This window comes from Buteo buteo, chromosome 19 (assembly GCF_964188355.1).
Source record: "Buteo buteo chromosome 19, bButBut1.hap1.1, whole genome shotgun sequence".
In the NCBI taxonomy this organism is placed as follows: Eukaryota; Metazoa; Chordata; class Aves; order Accipitriformes; family Accipitridae; genus Buteo; species Buteo buteo.
Genome location: NC_134189.1, coordinates 26,208,230 through 26,228,766, shown reverse-complemented (window position 1 = coordinate 26,228,766; position 20,537 = coordinate 26,208,230). Strand labels below are relative to the sequence as shown.

Below are 20,537 nucleotides of genomic sequence, written 5' to 3'. Positions count from 1 at the left end.
CAATAAATTGTCCTTACGTCTTTGGTTCAGTCCTTATGCTCCTAATCTCCATTTTTAAATATTACTTTTAAAATATATTCTTTGTTCTAGTTGTTTCAGTTCAATGCTCTTGTTTTTCAGAAAAGGTACCTCTTTGCCTCAACCTATTACAAAGCTTTTCTCAGGACTCAGATTGCCCTTGTCCATCTACTTCTTCTGTGTCTCGAGATTTTGTTACGCTTTTTTTTTTTTTCTGACGGATATGCTATGCCTGCATAATCTTTCATGCATAAAAGCAGAGTGTTCCCATTGAAGTCAATGGGAAGATCTGATAAACATACAACGTGCCAATATGGTACTGTATTTCCAGGTAGCTTATTTTAAATACCTGCTGTACATTTTTGTTTTTCACTGGGTGCTTGTTTTGCTCTGGACACAGGCTTTTCTAGACTTGTTTTCTGTCGAGGCTTTCTGACTCCGCTGTTCTTTCTTTGACTCCTGGTATATAATAAAACCCCCGATACTTTTATATTAGATTTTGGGGAACAGCAATAACTGGAAACAGTATTACTATATTCGATTGTCCCAGGCACAGAAGTGGACGGGTAAAACACACAAGAGAGTTGTATTGAGTGCCAGTCTTTCACCCACCTGCAGTGGGAATACCACCTATCAAGGTACAAACACGTGGTTTGGAAGTTTCTTCTTTACACTTGGCCATGTTGGAATCTGTTGTGAGCCATCTGGGCTGAACCCTGTGCTCCCCAGTGGGACGTGTATGCTAAGAAGGCTTTCTCCTTTTGGTTTTCCTGATGACAGTAAGTTTTCCTCTTTTTCTGCGGGGGTGAGGAAAGATCAGAAACCATAGGAGCAAGGAACAGCAGTGGTGAAGAAGGAAGTGATTCTTTTCACTAAAAGAGAGACCATAATAAGGCAAATGTAATGTTATTTTTATTGGATTCTTGATTTCATTTATCTGTTCACATCCTTTTGAAAACATTTGAAATGCATGGGTTCCTGCTATGAAGAAGCCTGCAGACAGGGCAAGTGACTTCTCGAATGTCCTGCAGAGGAGTGCAAAGAATCTTCCTTCCTCGTCCTGCCTGATGCATGAGGATGCAGGGCTAGCAGAAGAGACGGGAAGGGGCAGAATGTACCAGTGTGAATGCAGGCTGGGTATAATGACACCCCAGCTTGCCACACTTTATGCATCAATTTATGTTGCTAGAGACTAGAAAGCTGCATGTATTGTGGATTCAAAAATAGCTATTTTTCACAAAGTATCTGAGAATTAAAGGACACACTGTCCCCCTTCCCCCTACATAATCCACGCAGTGAACTCCTGTACTGTGCTGCTCTAGGACCTTGGTTTTTTGGAGTCTGGCACTCCTCGGTCCTCCTTTCAAAGTCAGCTGCCATGGTGGGTGATCTAGTGCTGATTTCAACTGCATTTAGCCCCTGTGGGGTTTGTCTGTGGTGCTGAGCTCCCTGCGCCAAAGACTTTGATCAGCTTGGACCCCCTGCCTGGCCTTATTCCTATTATTTTCTTCTGGAACCTCTCGCAACGTTCAGCTTCATCAGAAGTGCTTCTGCCTGAGGGAAGAGAGGGGGAAAATATCTTAGTCTACACCACTCCCTTCCACATGCTCTTTTTCTCCCATCCTGGCGCAGTAACTGATGGTAACATCTGCATCCCAGTGAGCGATATCACCACAGATGAGGAAACCAAGGCACAAAGCAAAAGTTGGGATCATCCAGCAGCTTAGAGGCAGGAATGGAAAGGAGGCAATCCAGCATGCCGTCTAATTGGCCACGTCGCCTTGCGTATGTTACCAATGCAGCATTAATTTAGCCTTTTCAAGAGATGCTTCTGCTAATATATTTCATAATAATAGTGGTGTTCTAAGATATTATAAAAATGTTGATACAGAAAGCTTAACAGACAAAAGAAGCGCTTATTTAGCCTGATTAAGCCTAGCTATTGGCATACGTGAATTCTCGTAGGCAGCATATTTTCACTTTATTTTCCTTGGTTTCTTTTTTGCAAGTGAACCATCCTGGAGTTAGAAATTGTCTACAGCAACAGGCAACTTTTCTGCCTATCCACATACTACAGGATGTTTTAAGATTCACATGTATAATAGCTACAAAAGATGACATTTTTTAATAACCATTTTAAGACCCAAAATATTTTATAAATCAACTTGGAACTTTTCAAAAGGAGATAAAAAAGAAAAAAAAAATTGTACCGAGGTGCTAGTTTTCTCTTGAAATATTTTTATAACTTTAAAAATACCTTCAAAACAACTGGCTATCTGTGCAGAAATTAACCTGGTTTTAGAAGAAGACCACATGAAGTTCATACGTACTTTTGCTCAGGAATTAATGTGCCATTGAGCCTTGGCAGCTTAAGGTGTCTCTATTTTGAAGGGGGGGTTAGGAGGGAAGTCAAATGATTTAGTGACTGAAGAGAGTTGCCACTTGCGTGAGCTCCATCCCTAGGGATATGACCTTTTTAATCCTCTTTAGTTAATGTATTGGTGATCTTTACTTAGGCAGAGTAAACAGTGCTGTTCGGAACAAAGGGGAGGTCATGCTTCCTGCATTACACTCTGACCCCGGGGTCGCGGCCTTTGTTCACTTCTCAATGGGAATTGCTCTCAGAGGGCCACCACAAAATGGAGAACTAATTTAGGCACGTGCTGGCAGAGAATGGCAGAGTATCAGGTTTGCCTCACCCCAACCTCCGAGCGTGCGGCAGTCCCGGCGAGAGTAAAAGTCAAACTATTTCAAAGAGGACGTATTAGCGCTTTACTTACCAATGGCTGTGGCACTTAATCCCTCGTTGAACTAAATATATTGCTTGGGTCTTCCCCTCGTGCTGCCAGTAATTCAATTGCTCTGTTTTCAGCCTTTAAACTGGTGGTTTGGTTTTTTTTTTTTCCCCTTCCCCCCGCTGGACTGTTCCAAATGAAGAAGCATTAGACTAGTGAAAATTAGAGAATTTTTCTCTTAGAAGAAAGAGAGAAACCTCGTGGCAATTGCAGCATTAAACCTGGGCCTCTGAGGTCTCAGATTAAGCATTGTTTCTCAGCCTGTAAGGAAACGTGATGCTGTGTCCCAGCAGATTGTATTCATCACCTTTTTCATAACATTTTCTTTGTGTTGCACCAAGTAAATATACACACACGCACACACACACAGAGCCCTGTGAAGCCAGGCGTGGTAAGCATGGGGTACTAAGCCAAAGTGAACTAGGACATCCTCACATTTATCACTAATTTTATGCAAAAATGCTGATTTTTCTTTTCTTTTTTTTTTTTTTTTGGCTTCAGAAGTAACTGGTGGCAGAATGTGATGCATCTCATTTTTAATTGCTGTGACCAGGGAACATAGATAAACCTGGTAGCTGAGATAAATTACCTGGAAGACTTGCGTATAGAAAACCATCACCTTTCACTGAAGGATGTTTATTATTTTTCATCTGTATGCTGTTCTTTGCTCAGTGGTAAAATCTGTGAAATACAATGATAGATCATAAAATAGTTAAACTGTAAACACCTATCTTGAGTCAAAATACTGCTTTTCCACATTTCTTCCTTCTGTCAAAAAAAGAAAAAAAAGCCCTTAATTGCTGATGACAGCAAAGTTGTGTAAAACACAGCAGGGTTAAAATTGAGCACAAGGGATGTGCGCATATTGGGGGGAACTTAAAATGTTGCCATCGCAAAAATAAGTAATACTACAATAGTAAGCTTTGAGGCTTCTGTGGCTGTCAACACGAATAGGATCAAGGTAAAAATGTGTATGACAGTAAATTTTAGCTCTCAGACTTGGGTGTCTCTGGGCTTACTGGGCTTTTTTCGCATTTTACACCACTATAAATCCCTGGAAGACCCTACCGTATTGGCATAATGGAGCGCAGGGTGGGTTCAGCTGATGTTCCCGCTGGTTTAGGGTACAATCCTGCAGATGCTGGCTGCTGTGCTGTTGGCAGTTGTGTTTCTCTGGACTTCTCATAGACTGCTCTGGTGATGAGCCATCGGTCTGTGTCTTCTGTTTGGTTGTGGGCACCTCTCGTGTTCAGTCCACCCGTCTGGAGCGGGAGGCTTCACCGTGCTGGAAGTGGCTCCATCCTGCCGGGGGGCTGGGAGGAGCGCGCGGGCAGGATCCAGGCCTCTGCCTCGTCCAGCGCATCCTTCTGCCCGGCTTTCCCAGGGCGCGAGGCAGGGCGGGACAGGCAGCCTGGGGTGGCCCGTCTGCGTTTGCCTTCTGCACCAGACTCTCCTCTCTGCAGAAGAGAGCGTGCCACGTTTTTTTAACTGTTGCTGAATTCCAAGCCTGTTTGTTTTTTCTCCTTTGGATTATGTGCCGCAATACATATTTGCCTGATACAGAGTACTCTCACTCTCTTTTGTGTAAGACAGCAAAATTTACTGTTTCTCTCTTTCTTTCTCTCTCCTCGTTTTTATTTGTTTTCTTTACATTCCAGTCATTTCAAGTAAAATGTTACGTCTTTCCCTTAGTTTTCTTGAAGTTGTGTTATTTAAACAAACATTCCCAATAACCTACTCTTAGATTTAAAAGTGCGTTCTGTAATACAGCAAAACAAGCTCTTTAAACAAAAGAAGTGGCCAAGCAACTGAAACATTGTGCCCTTTTTAATGAAAAGTTGCATTCAAAGCTGAGCCGAAGGTGAACAGCAGAATTAGTACGTGAGCAGCAAGTGACGCTGACTACAGCAATACTGAAACTAACCCTTCTGTGTCTTTTATTCGTTACTTGAAATTCCCAAAGTCCACTAGCTTTAGATTTTAGTGGAAGCCAGAGGGGAAAGGTATATTTACTATACCCATTATCCAATAAAAATAATATTGTCAGGTTAGCACAGGTATTTTCCCTCCCTTGTGTTACTTAGTTGTATTTTCATTAGTAAACATATTAATTATGAGGTCCATCCCCCTTTGCCATGTGTTCTTCAGTACTAATATTGCTTTTCTGTTGTCTGCAGGATTCAAAAGACTAAAGAGAGTGTCAAGGCAATGTCAGTTCCATTTATTTTTGGGGTGTTTTTTGCCTTAAAGCATTCATACAGTTGTGCTTTGTTTGGAGGTAATGAGCTGTAGGAGAATCTTAAAATGTGGATAGCTGCTTAGAGAAAAAAAAAAAAGAAAATATTCAGCCGATATTAAAATTTTAAAATATTTATTTTTCCTCAAAAAGATATTGGAACCTTACAATAACTATAGTAATACCTGCTTGAAAGGAAAACTAATTTTTCTCAGTGTGTGTTAAATATTTCAACATGCAATATGATAATCAAAGATGTCATAGTAGCAGTGCCTCTTCTGAAAGCTTCTTATTGAGTGGAGCCTTTTGGAAATTTTGTGCTTTGAATGTTTCTGACTCAAACCTCTCAGGATTTTTTTTTTCTTTTTATTTGTTTTGCTGTTTATAAAGGAGCTTTATCCCTGGCAAAGTTTGGGTTAATAGAATGGGCAGAGAATACTCTATTTTACTGTGCGAGCTTGATTCCTCAGCATTACTATTTCTGGCAGTGATTTCTCCGGCTAGTGTACCTGGTAAAGCTGAGTTGTGGTTAAGACTTTTCTCATTTCCTAGTCAAAGACATTACTGAAATTAGAAATACAAACTTCTGTTTTATTTTTCTAAATATGCTCGATCAAAATTGTTTCCAAATGTGACCCCTGCAGTGAAAACTAACAACCATTCGTATTTAACAGCCTCCTCTGTTAAGCAACTGTTGTACACCTGTGTATTCCGCTTTTAATATTAAGCCATTTCTATTAGCCCGTTGATTTCCTTGATCCTTTGGACAATAATTTGCAATGTATCAGTTTATCTAAGGAGAGAAAAAATGGAAACTTAAAAAATAGTCTTGTAGAACATGGGTTTGGTCAGGCTTCAGATGTACTATGGAAATGACTGAGTCTATTCTTCACTGTTGGAAGATAAACATTTTTCTAAACACCAGGCTGCTGGATATATATTTAGGCCCAGGGTAACTCAGCAAAATTCATTTGAAGTAAATGCTTATTTGCCCAATTTGTCTTCTGGTGAGATCTCTTCTTCTGCCTCTTTCCATTGAATACTTGAATAAAAAGAAATATATGAAAATTTCAAAATGCTACATGGATACAGAAAGCTGCATATCGTACATCTATGTGTGTCTGCTTTTTAAATTAATATTAGGGTGAGCAGAAAATACAAGACAGACTGAAGTTGCACCTGTAAAAATAAAAATGCTACTTCTCTGTGAAACTGCGTTGCTGTATTTCTCTGCAGTACAAGGATACCATCCTTATGTTTTCCACTGGCATTATCCGCTTTGGAAAGAAAAATGCATGACAGCATCAAAATGGCGTTCTCTGTTAGGGAAAAGCAAAGACGAAAGCTGGAATAACATAGTAGTTCCAGCACAAAATGGCCTTTTCCAATAGATTTCCAATACATTGCTTAGACTGATTAAGGTTTTGGCCATTAGCTGGCCAGTAATAGCTGAACAATAATACAGTAAGTCTGATATTCCTATAAAAATCTTCCCCTGTATGTATGGGATACCCATTTGCTATACAAGTGTGTGTGTAAGTACAGTATTAAAGCAGAATTGTGTTTTGCAAGGCCCCACAATGAATCTTAAGTATCTATTTTGCTTTCCCCTCTGTGCTGAAAACTCAGAGCACTGCCAGCCGAGTGCTGGAACAACAGTTTGGTCTATGTGTACAGTGCTTTATTAGACAAAATCCCTGATCTTTACGTCAGTCTCCCCAGTTGTTTCAGGTCTAGTACAGGAACGAGGTCTTACGTTCAGGTAGTCACGGAGCAGTTAGTGTTCGTGTTCTCTGAATGTGGTGATGAGTTGTTACGATAATGTGGAAGGGATAAAATTGCTGGTGATGTAGTGCTGTTATTATCGACTTCTTTTGTATAGTTCTTGCACTGTATTTTAGATATATTAACATTTTTTAAATGATGTGTTTATTTGTATAACTAGGGAAAAAAATTAGTCCTGAGCCATGTCTTTTATGGTTTTCCTGTTATAATTCAAATGTAACCCTTTGTTAGTAATCTTTAGGCTGCATTATTAAAATATTGTGATTTCTATTATGCAGTATTATATAAACTGAATGTTAATGTACAGTCTTTCTTGAATAGTATTCATACTTACTGGGCTGTTGTAACATAAGACCATAAATGCATAGACTCATACATATCTATCTCGTGTATAGGCCTACCATATTGCACACAGCACACACGTATGTGTGTGGGCACACACATGCAGAAGAGATGAAGTATGTGATTTTGTTAAAACGGTTGTTGGGGGAAGGGGGGATTGTTTAATTTTCTTACAAATAAATGACGGAAGTAATGTGGGCTTTAGATGACAACTCTGACTTTGGTATTTGGCTTCAAAAGTTTTTGAAAAGCAGATGTATTTCTAATTGAGTCAGGGAGAGTTCTCTATTTCGAACCAACTCTCACTGTCCTGTTGCCAAGAGGCAAAAAGTCTCTCTGTCTTCTTTTCCCCGCACAATTTTCTTATTAAGTTACTTGTCTGCATTGGAAAAAACACTGTGCAGTTTTCTTGAAATTTTTGGTGGACCAAGAAAAATTCATTGCATTACACTTCTGTCGATAACATTTTGTGGGAATATGAATTTTAAGAGTTGACCTTTTAACATTTCAGTGCTTTTATCATCTATCTAAAATCTCCAGTGAAACACACTTACGCCCCAGGAAAAAATGGTTGAATTTGAAACTTGAAATTTCCATGGATTAGTCACTGATATCCCCTGGGAATTTTCAGTATTCTGAAAAGGAAGTGTTTTTAAACAGCTGAAAAACATAGTTCACTGAATAAGTCTGGAAGCAGCTTTTCAGTTCTCCCCCCCCCCCCCCCTTTTTTTTTTTTTTTGGTGATGCCAGTGTTATCATTCATACTGTACATTTTTAGTGTAGACAGTGCAAAGTAAAAACTCCACTGAATGTTTTCCTTGTAAGAGTGTTTGTATTTGTTTTGTCAGGTTGTAATAAACTTCATTAAAATAACCTTTATTAGATTATGGCACACATTTAATCTGCATAGATGCTGATTTATCTTTTAAAAAGCAAAATGGGAAATTATTAAAAAAAGATATTTGCAATAAACTTCTGGTCTGCTGGCAACACCGAAATTACCCTCTCTTTTTAAAAACCATTTTACATGCAATGTAATGTAATTTAGTGAAACATAAAGGTCTTTTCTTCCTACACGGACAGAAACGGTTCCTTTCAGAGCGTGATGCTCTGAGTTGAGGCCTTGCTGCTGCTGCTGCATCTGCTTTGGAGTCCCAGAGCCGTCACTCCACCACTGCAGCTGCTGGTAGTGGACCCAGTTCGAACTTCTACTGGTGCACCCTGCCTAATGCCGTGCCTTGCTCACAGGCTGTATTTGGGAGCCGGGCAGTTGTCCCTTCGCATTCGCTAACGTCCTTTCTGCGTGTTCTGTCGTTTTTGTCAAACGTGAACTGCGTGTGTACAGATCACGGAATGCTTAAATGCATCTCTCTGTAGGAATATGTCTTTCTGGACAAAGGAAATACAGAATCCCGTGCGTGTGTGACATTTTGTTTACTAAAACTGAGAAGTAGCAAAATACTGTTAAAGCTGAATATGTAGATTTAGGCACCCCTTCAAAATATAAGAAATTTAATAATGCAAGTGTGACAACTTTAGTAAGTATAACATGACAGATGGGAAGAAAAACAGTTCATGAAACACAAATTCTATGAAGTATTGAATTGAAGATGGTGTTCTTTTTTCACAACTGTAATTTATACCTGCAACTGGTACAAAGAATGTAGAAGACTGTATTATCTGTCCAGATAAATACATGAATACTTTCAGTAGGTTCATTATTCTCTTGATGTTATATTTTATGATAATAACAATAATGTGTCAATATTGTTCATGTTAGGAATTCTGGTTTTGGTGGGTTTTAATTTTTTTTTTCCAAGAAGAGGGATTTAAATTTACCAGTGCCAATATGCTCTGTTACATTGTGAGGTTCCAGTGGTATTTTAGATAGCCAAGCTAGATAGATCAATGTAAGATGCACCTTATGTACCATATATTTTATCTTTAATGGGCTAAAGAGAAATATTAACTTGAACTGTAAAACTGAAGTTGGATACATAAAACAGATATGATGCTAATATTCAGCTCATTAAACAGGTCCCATCCCTGTGAATTCTGTATCTACAACCATTTTGGATTAAGTGTCTCTGCGTGTACTAAATAATTGCAACTATACTATGAATATGTTACCATAATGCACATCCCTTTTTATTTTCTTACGATTTATACAAACTTTTCATCTTTACTAACATTTCACTACTAAAAAAACACTAAGGAATTTCTGTTGTACGTCATTTTTCTTGCCATTTCAATTCACTTTGTTTGGGATTGTAGCACTCTGTTGTAATTAAAAAATAGATACTCTTAATATCAGAGAACTTGGTCACTGGACGACTTCGACTAATTTAAAAGCCTCTAAGTAATTTACAATATGAAGGTATTTTAATCCCCTTTTAGACCTAAGAAATTTCAAGTTTTCATTGCAGTTTTCATCATGTACATTTGCTTGCTTTTTGCAGCTTATCGTTCTCTAAAAATTAACATTTTCTTTTTTTACAATGTGTTATTTACCATTCTTTCTCTTTTTTTTTTTTTTAAGTTATCTCACTGGGGTTTTTTCCGCCTCCAGTGAGGCATCCACTTTTAAGCAGTTGCGTCCATTTAAATAAACAGAGGGCTGTGTTTTAAAATCCAATAGCTTGTTTTAACTCTACTCCTAGTGATAACCAGGAGAAGAGTGTTACCAGGACAGAGCCTTTACGGCGGGAGACCTAGACCTGTCAGTCACTGCTGAAGGTACAGAAATGCCGGATGGTAAAAACCTCCTAGTATTTGGGCTTGCCAGCTTTTTGCCAGCGCAGTGCAGCCTTCACGCTGCCGTGTGTCCCCCCCCGAGCCCTGTCTCCAGGCAGAGGTAGAACCGCTGCAGCTTTTTGCTGTGCTCACCGTGGAGCGGTTCGGAGCCTTCCTGGCCCCCGGGACCTGGAAAGGTGCTGGATGGAGCCCGGAGGACCGAGGCCGGCAGGGCAGCCCCTCACCGGCCGGGGTCCGGGGGGGGGTAGCGGCGTGGCGCGGTGTGGCGTGGGCTAGCGGGAAAGGACAAGAGTGAGTGATCCGGAGCGTGGAGCTGTATTGTCTGCTCTCTGCGTGAAGAATAAATTACAGTCTGTCAGAGCATGACTTAACAGCGCCAGGGGAAGCTGGGCGTATTGTAAAGTTTAGTTACTTTTTCAGTAAAATAAAATTGTGGTATTTTACAGCTGAGGAGCTTGCTGCTTAGCTGGCCATAAAACTAGACATGAAAACTATGCCATGGCTTGGTTTCCAGCTTGCGCCTCCTTTGCAAAGAGGTATCTGCAGGATCCAGGAGCTGTGCAGCGTATTTGGGATAAATAGGTAGAAGCCAGTAAATAAAATCTTGTCTGGGGCTTTGATTTGCTGCCGCTGATGTAAATTTTCATCAGTAAGAATGGGATATAAGCAAAATATTAATACCATCAGTTTCAAGTGTACAGCTCTGTACAGTAAAAAAAGAAAAAAAAATAGTCGCAATATAAACAAAATCATGTCGGTAACACCATTAAAGAAACTGCTAATGCAATGCACTGTTTAATGCCTCCTTTCTTTAAAAAAAAAAAAAATTAAAAAACAAAACACTTGTCCTACTGCCAGAGTTTCATTTACGTTGATACCAGTTCAATGCCAAGTTTGCTATAAAACATTACTGTTAAAATACAGCGTACTGAAATAAGTGTTTTTTCAAAATGCTTCATTATGTTTCGAAGGGGAGAATGTGGAAATACATCCTTGTTCAGCTTGCCTTTACAGTTCAAATCACTTCAAAATCGTCTTTATTTGGTATTTAAATGTTTTTCTCCCATAATTTAATACACCACTGATCCATTGGAGTTAATGTGAGTTATTCAGCAGTAGAATAGAACTTTCCCAAGTAACATGTACAATGTGTAATTACTGTCCTTTCTATGAAGCGTACACCAGCTATAATCTCACAGAGCACCTTCAGTTCCTTTAGGGAACGATGGACAAGACTGCTTTGCTTTTATGTTTGGGGGTTTTTTTAATTATTATTTTTAATCCCTGGAGTGTGTCTTTAAAAAGAAAAGCTCTCTAAATGTTAAATAAGGCTATTCTTGGTGATGTTTTTTATAACAGGTACTGGAATTACTTTAATGATACGATAAAAAAAATCCAAAAATGTGAATTCACACTTTTCTGAATAGCTTAGTCCTAAAAAAAGAAATATGTCTGATTGGATTATTTTTTTAAAAATCATGTACCTGATCATTTTTTATTAAACATTTCTGGAGGTTGTTAGATTAGAAACCACCCCATATTGAAAATGAGCTGTATTATTTAGAAAGAAGAAAAATGACGATCCATTTAGAGCTGACCTTAGTGTTGATGTCTGTATCACACAAAACTGAGATGAAAGAACAAGAGAGACCACTCTGAGTTAAAATGTAAGCAAATGAATTAGTGTATAGTAGGAGTATCTATAATGAGTTTCCAATAGACATAATTTGTGATAAGGGGAGAGAGAGAGGTTATAAAGTTACGTAACGGTATAAACTGCAGTTGAAAATTTTGGCTTATGACTATTTACATAATTTGAATTTGTTCAGGCATGATCAATCTTAAAATAATTCCTCCACTTCCCTTTTTGGAATTCCATTTCTGTTAAGTGAAGCTTACAAGTTGGACTTCACGTAATTGTTTTCCTCTTTCCTGAATCCTTATTTTTTAGTACTGTCGTAACCTAAAGTCAGATGACTTTCAATCATATTTTACAACTCTGGTGACAGATATAATGGATTTATATATTTCCTTGAAGAAGGATAACATTCAATGAATGAATCTGAGCTGTAATTGTGTAAAGGCGATGCACTTTTAACCCTCCAAATACACAAGAATTATCCCAGTTATGAGACAGGCAAAAGTAGAGATGAAACTCAGCTGTTTCCACATTTATACAAAAGGTGAGAAAGGAATGGATAGGTATGGAGGGTAAAGAACAAGGAGATCTGTATTTTTATATAGAAAGTACAAAAATAAATAAGGAGCTAAACATAGTGTCTGAGGGAAAAAAAAGGAGAGTCATTCAGAAAACTGATTAAATGCAAGCAAAACACTATCAGCTAAGCTATTCATATACTTGAGTCTGATCCTTCCCTAAAAAACAGGTCTGTCTTTTATATTACACTGGCATTAAAAATTGTTGAATGCACTATTGCATATAATGTCTTTTTTTCTGTGTAGGGTTAACATTCTCATCTGTGCGTGTTCTGTTAAAATAAATACTATCATGAATGTCATGCCATTATTTTTAAACAAAATTGATAACAGTTTTAGCTGGACATTAAGGCTGGCTGCTGCTAAGTCTCTTATCCAGAAATTTTGCTTGCTTTTACTTTTTAACCACCCAGAATTTATGCATACACATCCTCTGCATCCGCAGTCTGTATGCAATAGATACCAAAGTTATTAGAATAGGTCAGAATTACTAGGTGTCATTTTACTGAAATAAAAGTTTGTGGGAAAGTAACTGTTTAAATATCTTGTCAGCTATGTCCTGATAATGTCTAGTATGCTTTTATTATAATTCCCTAAAAATAAATATTAAAAAAATTTTGTGGTTTCACACCATTAAAAAAAAAAGTTGGTAAGGGTAAACCATAAAACATATATTTGGCTTACAAAAGAAATGTTTATTCTCCTCAGAGTGCCAGTGGTTGAGCATTTTCTTGAGATTTGAGGGTGGATAAAAATGTGTAACAGAGGTTCCTTAAATATTCCACTGCAGTAGTCGTTCAAGATGTGGCACAGCCAGCCGGTTCCGAGAAAGCCACATGTGCCACCCTGTACTTTTTAGACTTGGCTAATACTCTGCATTTTAATAGAGCAAATGTGATTGAAGTCAGGCCTGAAAACAATGAGATGGGTTTTCATATACTTGATGATGTATAGGTAGAAAGTATGTTCCATCACAGACAATACGTACTATTCTTAGTGGTGCTTGCTTTTGCCAGTCTTCCCAGTCAGGCAGAGTACATACAGCTCTTGGAATGGCTGTATTACAAGCTATAGTATATTGTAAATAGTATTAACTCTTTGTCACTATCATCACCACAGCTGATCATTTAAATACTGCATTTTTAAAAAATCATGTGAGTTTGTGTAAGAAGGAAATGCATCTTGGAAAAACCCTCTATGATTCTAAAGAGCTCCGCTCCATTTTGCAGGATAGTGCGTTTTTAAGCAGAGGTTGGAGAGCAGCCTCTTTGGATGGGATCTGAGAGTTGCAAGGGACAGAAACTCACATCTACCCGTTTTCTTTTTCCATTGCATTTTTTTCTATCACGTTATGATCAATATTTAGAGGAATAAAACATCAATTAGTATCTTTTTTCCTGAAGAATATTGTACAAAGTCTTAGAAACGCATGCTATTGACTTTTCCAATTAGTTGAAACTGCCTAGCTGTTTTAAAAGTCCATCAGGAAAGTAATGATAGCATAAGCAAAATAAATATTAAATGAGAGGGACAACTATGACTTCCCTTAAGTAGCCATGTAATCCCTTTTTTCTTATGGTAACATATTTTCCACAAAGACGACTCTTCAAGGTTGAATCCTGTACAGCCGCCCCCCCCCGCCCCCCCCCCCCCCCCCCCCCCGGGCAAATCAAATGCTTGACAACGTTTTTTGTTAGGAAAGCACATAAAAAATTTTTTTGAATATACCAATAACAGAAAAAGTATATATATTTTTATTGCAACAAGGAGATTTCATTGGTTGAGTGAAATGGCGAGATGTGACGCAAAAGGACACTTGGACGGGTAGAACTGCTGATGTATGCCAAAGCAGGCGTACCAAGAAATGCTGTTGCTATGAGAGAAACAGAGGGAGAGAGAGGGAGAAGGAGAGAGAGATCGTGAGAGAGCAAGTTGTGGAGGCCTTATTTTTTCCTTTTTGGCTTACAGCAGAGAGACTGCAACATCTCCCCTTTCTAGCAGGGAGGATTTAGAAGCTTTCGGTGGGTATTTTCAGTAGACTGAGCATTTAGAGGAGGGGAGGAAGACGAGCGAGATGCGGGTCACCTTAGAGTACAAAAGCAATTGGGAAGTAGGAGGCTGTATATACTGAGCCAATGATCTGTGCTATGATAGATACACAAATTAGTACGACAGATGAAGCAGCTTAGCTCATTATCCACCTGATGGTATTAAGACTTACGATTCGAAATTACAAAATTAAAATGCACGCACACACGGACACAGACAGACATATATTTATAATGACCCCACCTTTTCAGCTTATGAATTATCCAGCTGGGATACCGACGTCTCTTGTGTAACATTCTTAAAGAGCTGCAATCAATTCACCTCGTGAGTCCATTAGCCAGAAAAGGGGGAAAATAATTTGCAGGAAATTTTTTTTTGTCTTTCTTCTTCGGCAAGGGGGAAAAAAGTTTGTGCTATGAACTTAGCCTAGCAGCTTCTGGAACGTGAGCCAAAAGGGGCAGGAAGTTGTTTTACAATAGCGTTACAGTGATCTGCCACAAATGGAAAAAGCCAAATGTTGGACTCGGCAAAGAGAAAAAACATCCTTCTCCCCCTCGTTTCCCTCCTTTTGCCCCTTAAGAGAGAAAAAGAGAAAGGAACGTGGAGCTAGGAGTTCTTTTTCTTTTTTAATTACTTCTTGTAAGTAATGGAAAGATTATCTTACTTGCATATTCCATGGCAAGCACGAGGGAAAGAAGTATCAAAGGGACGTTTAAAAAAATGCACTTGGTAACTAGCAACGGGACTTTTGGCACAATTCCTTGAGTTTGCTTGAGGTTATGGAGGGGGGATGGGAAGAAGAAAAGCAAGTCAACGCAGTACGTTTTCTTTAAAAAAGGGGAGGAGGAATGGAGGAGAAACTATATAAAACTTCTTTTTTTTTTTAAAGGAAATGTGTGTTGATCCTCTGAAGCTGAATCCTCAGGCATTTGTGGCCCGTCTTTGCAGTCCGATATGTTTTTTTGTGAGTGTGTGTAAGCGCTCTCAATCAAACAGCAATCATGGCAGCTGTTTTTCTTCCAGCACAGCAGTTGAGCTGTCTCGCCCAAATGCTTATCAGCTTTTGACTCGGTGCCAAGATAGTTATAAGGGCCAAGCAGCCTGAGCTTGGCTGTGCAGCTGGTTTAGAAGTAAGGGCATGAGAAAACAAAATCACGAAGTTTTTTTGTCACATGCAGTATTTACTTTTTCAAATATCCATTTTCAGCTCTGTGGGTTTGGGTTTTTTGTGTGTGTGTGTGCGTGCTGCAGTTTTGTGGTCCTTGCGGGCTGCTTTGCTACAGAGAGACGTCTAGGTATGTGTAAATACAAAGAGGAGCCCTCTTCTCTCCGTTTTAATCCCGGAAGATGTTTCCGTAGGACCTTCCTTCTCCCCCCCCCCCCCCAGTTAAAACCTTCATTAGCCGCCCTGCACTGTCAAGCAATATTGCCACAGCGTGGGTGCATTTACATTCCAGCGCAGCGCCTTTCCTCCCTGTTGCTCTTTTTTTCCTGCCTCCGGGTCCCCTCCCGGCAGGACCGTCCCCATCCTCACCCCCGGCCGGAGACCGAGCCCCCCCTTCCCGGGCCGGGGGCCGGGCGGTGTGTGCCGGGCAGGGCGGTGGGTTCATTGCGGTGTGCGGGGTGCCCGGCTCTGTACGTGTGTGTGTGTGTGTGTGTCTGCGTATGATGAAAACGAGCCTGCTCACGCAGGGCCGTGCCTCTCTTTCATCATCAGCTCTAGCCCTCTGCGTTTCGCTAGCTCACGTCCTCCTCCTCCTCCTCCTCCTCCTCTTCCTTAGCCAGATTGCTCCAGTCGCTCACAAGGGGGAGGCTGGACTCTGGAAAAAAAAAAGGTTGCTGCTGCTGCTGCCGCTGCTCGCATTCCTGCTGCAAGGGCCTCCCCTTCAGACGGCCTTTGCCAGAGCAGAACTTTTAAAAATGCTGCAAATAGGATCTTCTTTTTTCCTCTGCTTTATTTAACCCTCCTCTTCCAGCGTTTAAGAACCGGGCTCTTTTTCCGTCTCTCCTGCGCTGTGCTTGGATGTACTGTATATCGCAATGTTGAGGTTCAAGCTCCAAGTATTTTCCCCTCCGCTGATCCTTTTTTTCTCTCTCTCTCCTCTCTCTCTCTTTTTCCTCCGTTAAAGAAATTGATTTCTTTGACTGAGCAATGAATCGGGCTTTGCTAGTTTGTATGCTGGGAGAATGAAGGCTTTTATTTGTGATTTTTCTCCCCCGAGTATCAGTGCACAGTGCTGCTTATGGAACAAGCCTCTTGCTCTCGCGGCTTTCTCTTTCTCTTTAATAGAAATATATTTTTAATGGCTCTAGGTATCTGCGCCATGTGAAATAGGGCGGATGATAGCACTCCAAACCCCATGTAATTTGACCATGGCTGAAATGGAAATATTGGGGGGGGACGGACGGACAGGGGGCTGGGGGTGGGGTAGGGGCTGCACAGGCTGTTTCCTCCTTGCAAACCTCTCCCCCCTCTTTCTCTGCTGAGGAGGGAAAAGGGGATGTGCAGTAAAATGCCGTCTCTGGGACAGGTGCCAGCTCCTAGACAAAAGAAGTAAAATAGGCGGTAAAGGGGGGGGGGGGGGGGAATTAATAGCCAACAAAAATAGGAATCGAAAATCTCCGAGAGGCAGCACTGGTGAAAGCGATGGTGCCTAACCGGCCTTTTTGCTGAATATTTTCTTAGCGATGGGTGGAAAGGAGAAAGTTGCGGCATACTTTTTATTCTCGTCTTCTCTGCAGACGTTTGAAAGCGTGAAGGGAGGGTGGAGGGTGCCTTCCCCCCCCCCCCCCTTCTTTTCCCTCCTTTCTACTGAATTATTCATAGTGTCAGTGATGAAGCCAGGACTATTAGCATGCATCAGACATGCTGTTTGTCTGTTTGCTAACATTCTTCATTCAAGACTTGTTAACTACCAGACAAGCTTAACACGCTTCTCTTTTTCCCCTCCCCTCCTCTCCTCTGTCCCTCCGTCTCTCTTCCCTCTCTCTCTCCCCCTCGCCTTGCCTTCCCTCCCTCCCTCCTTGCCTTGCCTTGCCTTCCCTCCCCTCGCCCCTTCCCTTCCCTTCCCTTCCCTTCCCTTCCCTCCCTGCCACCCCTCGCAGCCGCCCATTGTTGCCGCCGGGCGCTGGCAGCCGGGGGCAGTTGTGGCAGGGGAGCGGGCGGAGGAGCAGCCGGCGCCGGTTGCTAGGTAAGGACCGCCTTCCCTCCTCTCCCAGGCCTGCATGCACTTGCAAGGGCGAGAAATGCCACAGAGCTCTCGCTCAGTGCCTTCTGCCTGCTTTTCCAGGAGACTGCAGAGCTGCAAGGTGAACCACCACCACCACCACCACCACCACATCGGCGGCTCCCCGAGGCTGTGGCTCCCCACCCCGCGCAGGGTAAGCTGCTCTCCCTGCTCCCCCCTTTCGGGTTTGTGCACCGCGACGATGGCACGGGCGGCGAGTGATTGCCAAGTAGGAAAATTAAGTTTCAGAAAACTACCCGGGTATCGGCAAATTGGCTCGCGTCTGCCTGTTAATTTGTTATTAACCAGTAGTACGTTAGTAGCCCGGCGAGGTTTAGGCTCCTTCAGGATGGTCGCTTGCTGGCTATTAGGGATGGGATATACTAATATTTGCCATTGTTGCTATTTTTTAGGTTCTCTTCTCCCTCTCTATCAAGTCTGCCCCTCCCTTCGCTAGTCTGTTTAAAACCAGCAAGCTTCATTTTCTTAGCAGACAAAGGTCGATCACAGCTTTTATTTCTGAATGCAAATGTTCTAGGACTTGTGCCAGTCTTGCCTTCATTGATTACAATATAGCTCCTTTCTTGAATGGCATTCCCCCCTTCCCTTTTTTTTTTTAAATAAATAGAAGCAAGCTCAAGAAAAGAACAAAGTTGGGTGGTGCAAGTTTTCGTATTTATTTAATATTTCAGTACGTTTGAAACATTATTAAACATCCATGTGCAGAGCAGTTCTAACGCAGCTGCTAACAAGTACGTAGGGTTTTATGCCATTTGTGTGTGTATGCACGAGGGTACGTGTTCACGTTTCTGGACTAATATTTTTTAAGGTAACTATGTGATGATCTTCAGTAATTGTATCTCATTGCAATTACGTTTCCTGATTGTCTTAGCAACGTGAATTTGGACATAAATATTTCCAGGCTTCGTATTTAAATTTTATAATACCTGGAATTCATCAGGATTAGTTTATAATTACCATTTTTATCATTTATCTTAAAAATAGTATTTTTTGTGGCCTTTAAAGGTCCATAAGTGCCGTAAGTGTATTTTCTTCTTTATCTTTTACGTGCACGCACCGGCACATGCTCACGCACACTCCCACTCTCTTTCTCTTGCTCTTCGGGTGTTAATGAAGGAATTTATTTTAAGTGTAATACTTAAATATTAGAGTAATGCCATTTATAGATCAAAGTAGCCTGTGGATATAGATGTACCGAGTTAGGCACGATTTGGCAGACTGTTAATACACTTAAGATTTACTACTACTATGGAACTGCCAGACCTATTATAATACTTACTTTGTATTCTTTATATAGACAAGTGCATGTGCAAATTAAAGTATCTGGAAATAAATATATTTTAAAGACACTTTATGAGGAAACTAGTCCTTTCATATATTTTTTTAAAACAAAATGTTTTCCTCTACACTGAAAAAAAAAGGGATGCTTATGTAAAATATTTTAATCTTTTCCCTTTGATTTTATTTATATCCAGGAATTAAATAACAAAACAAATCCAAACAGGTTTGGGTTTTTTTTTTCTCAACACCCCCCCCCCCCCATAAAATAATTAGAAAATACCTAGTGACTTGTACAAAAATAGTTTTATATTCATGCCATTGACAGCATTGTATCAAAACCATCTCCGTATTGGCATTGCATTTGAACTGTTTTATGGCAACATAAACTGAAAAACAACTCATAACTTTAAGTAGTAAAGCAGTATTTATTGGCCGATCAAGCTTAAAGTAAGTAGAGAGTGTTTTAGTGAACTGTGTAGACTAAGGAAGGAATTTAGGAACGTATGGCTTGGTGATAGTTAAAATTAATTTCTTCAAACTACTTTTTAGAGGCCTGTAGTAGCTGCATGGTACAATGCAAATACAATATTAGTTGAGGGGTTTAACTTGGAGTTGTTGTTATAAAATCACAAACTGCTAAACACTCCTCACTGAGAAATGTCAGAGCACTCAATGATACTGCTCCTAATGATGCTGTTTATCTAAAGAGGATTTTTTTTCTTAGGTTGTAATACTTGTTGGGGTTGGTTTGTTGCTGAGGACTAGCACTTAAAGGAATATAAAATTGCTTCTGGTGTATTAGTTCATTATTTTGTGGTGGCTTGCCAGAAACGATCTCTGTGAAAGTAAAAGAAGCAGAATTGCCTTATTACTGGTTTATTTCACAGTGAGGATTTCTATAAGCATGCTGAAAATGAACATAGCAGTGCATAAATATCACGTGTATGTTAATTGAAGAAGGATTAAAATCTGTTCATTAGATTGGTGAATTCCAGGTTTTGGATTTAAAATTATTTTTAGTCTGTAACTTGAAATATAACTGCTGATAGAAGTATTCAGCCCCTCAGATGAATGCCTTCAGGAATTATGCACATGAGCTAGGGCATTTACATTTTGAAAGTGTTTTGTGTTGGACTGCCAAGATTCTCGTACAAAATGTTTGGTGCGTGGAATGAAAAATTAAAAGCGTAGATGATACTTTGCTTAATTAAAAGAATTCTTTTAAAGCTGGCTAGGATGAAGTTTTCTGTATTTTCAGATAATAATAATAGAGTGAAACACAGTGAAAATAATCTGAGATGCACTGGTTTTGCTCCAAACTCCCTCTCCCCCCCCCACCCCCCCTCCTCCAAATGGATTTTTATCCTCCAAAAGGATATGTTAGGCATTGCTGATAAATGAACAGTCTATTCTTAAACCCCCACCTGTCTCGACTAAAAATATGGGTTTTACCAAATGATACTACCGCCGAGAAAGCGGGGAACACGAGGGAAAGGTACATATGTCCTAGGCCCGTGAGTAATACGAAGTGCTCAACAGAGAGCACTGTTACGTGCAAGGCAGGAGCAGCCTGCGGTGAAACGAGGAGCGTAGTCCACAGCCTTGTACACGGGGAGGTGGGTTACGCTGGGGTGGTTGCTTTCAGGGATAATAAATGGGGTGCGTGGCGTCCCTAATCCAGGCTAAACTTTTTGAAAGGAAGTGGAATTTTTCCTGGATGAAAGCTGCCAGGTTTGGATCAGGTGAAGGGAGATTTTATTGTGGGTAAAGAAGAGGGAGGAGGTGGAGAGAAGAAAGGGGAAGGGAATGGAG

At 40.4% G+C, this 20,537-nt stretch overlaps 1 long non-coding RNA gene across 1 annotated transcript; it reads right to left on the bottom strand.

Moving 5' to 3' along the window:
• Nucleotides 1–331: 331 nt before the first annotated feature.
• LOC142042170 (uncharacterized) lies at nt 332–15,225 on the bottom strand. The gene is made up of 3 exons (XR_012653641.1): nt 14,440–15,225; nt 3,882–4,270; nt 332–3,494 (listed from the first exon to the last, which is right to left on the bottom strand). It is a non-coding gene; the product is annotated as an uncharacterized LOC142042170 (long non-coding RNA).
• Nucleotides 15,226–20,537: the final 5,312 nt, after the last annotated feature.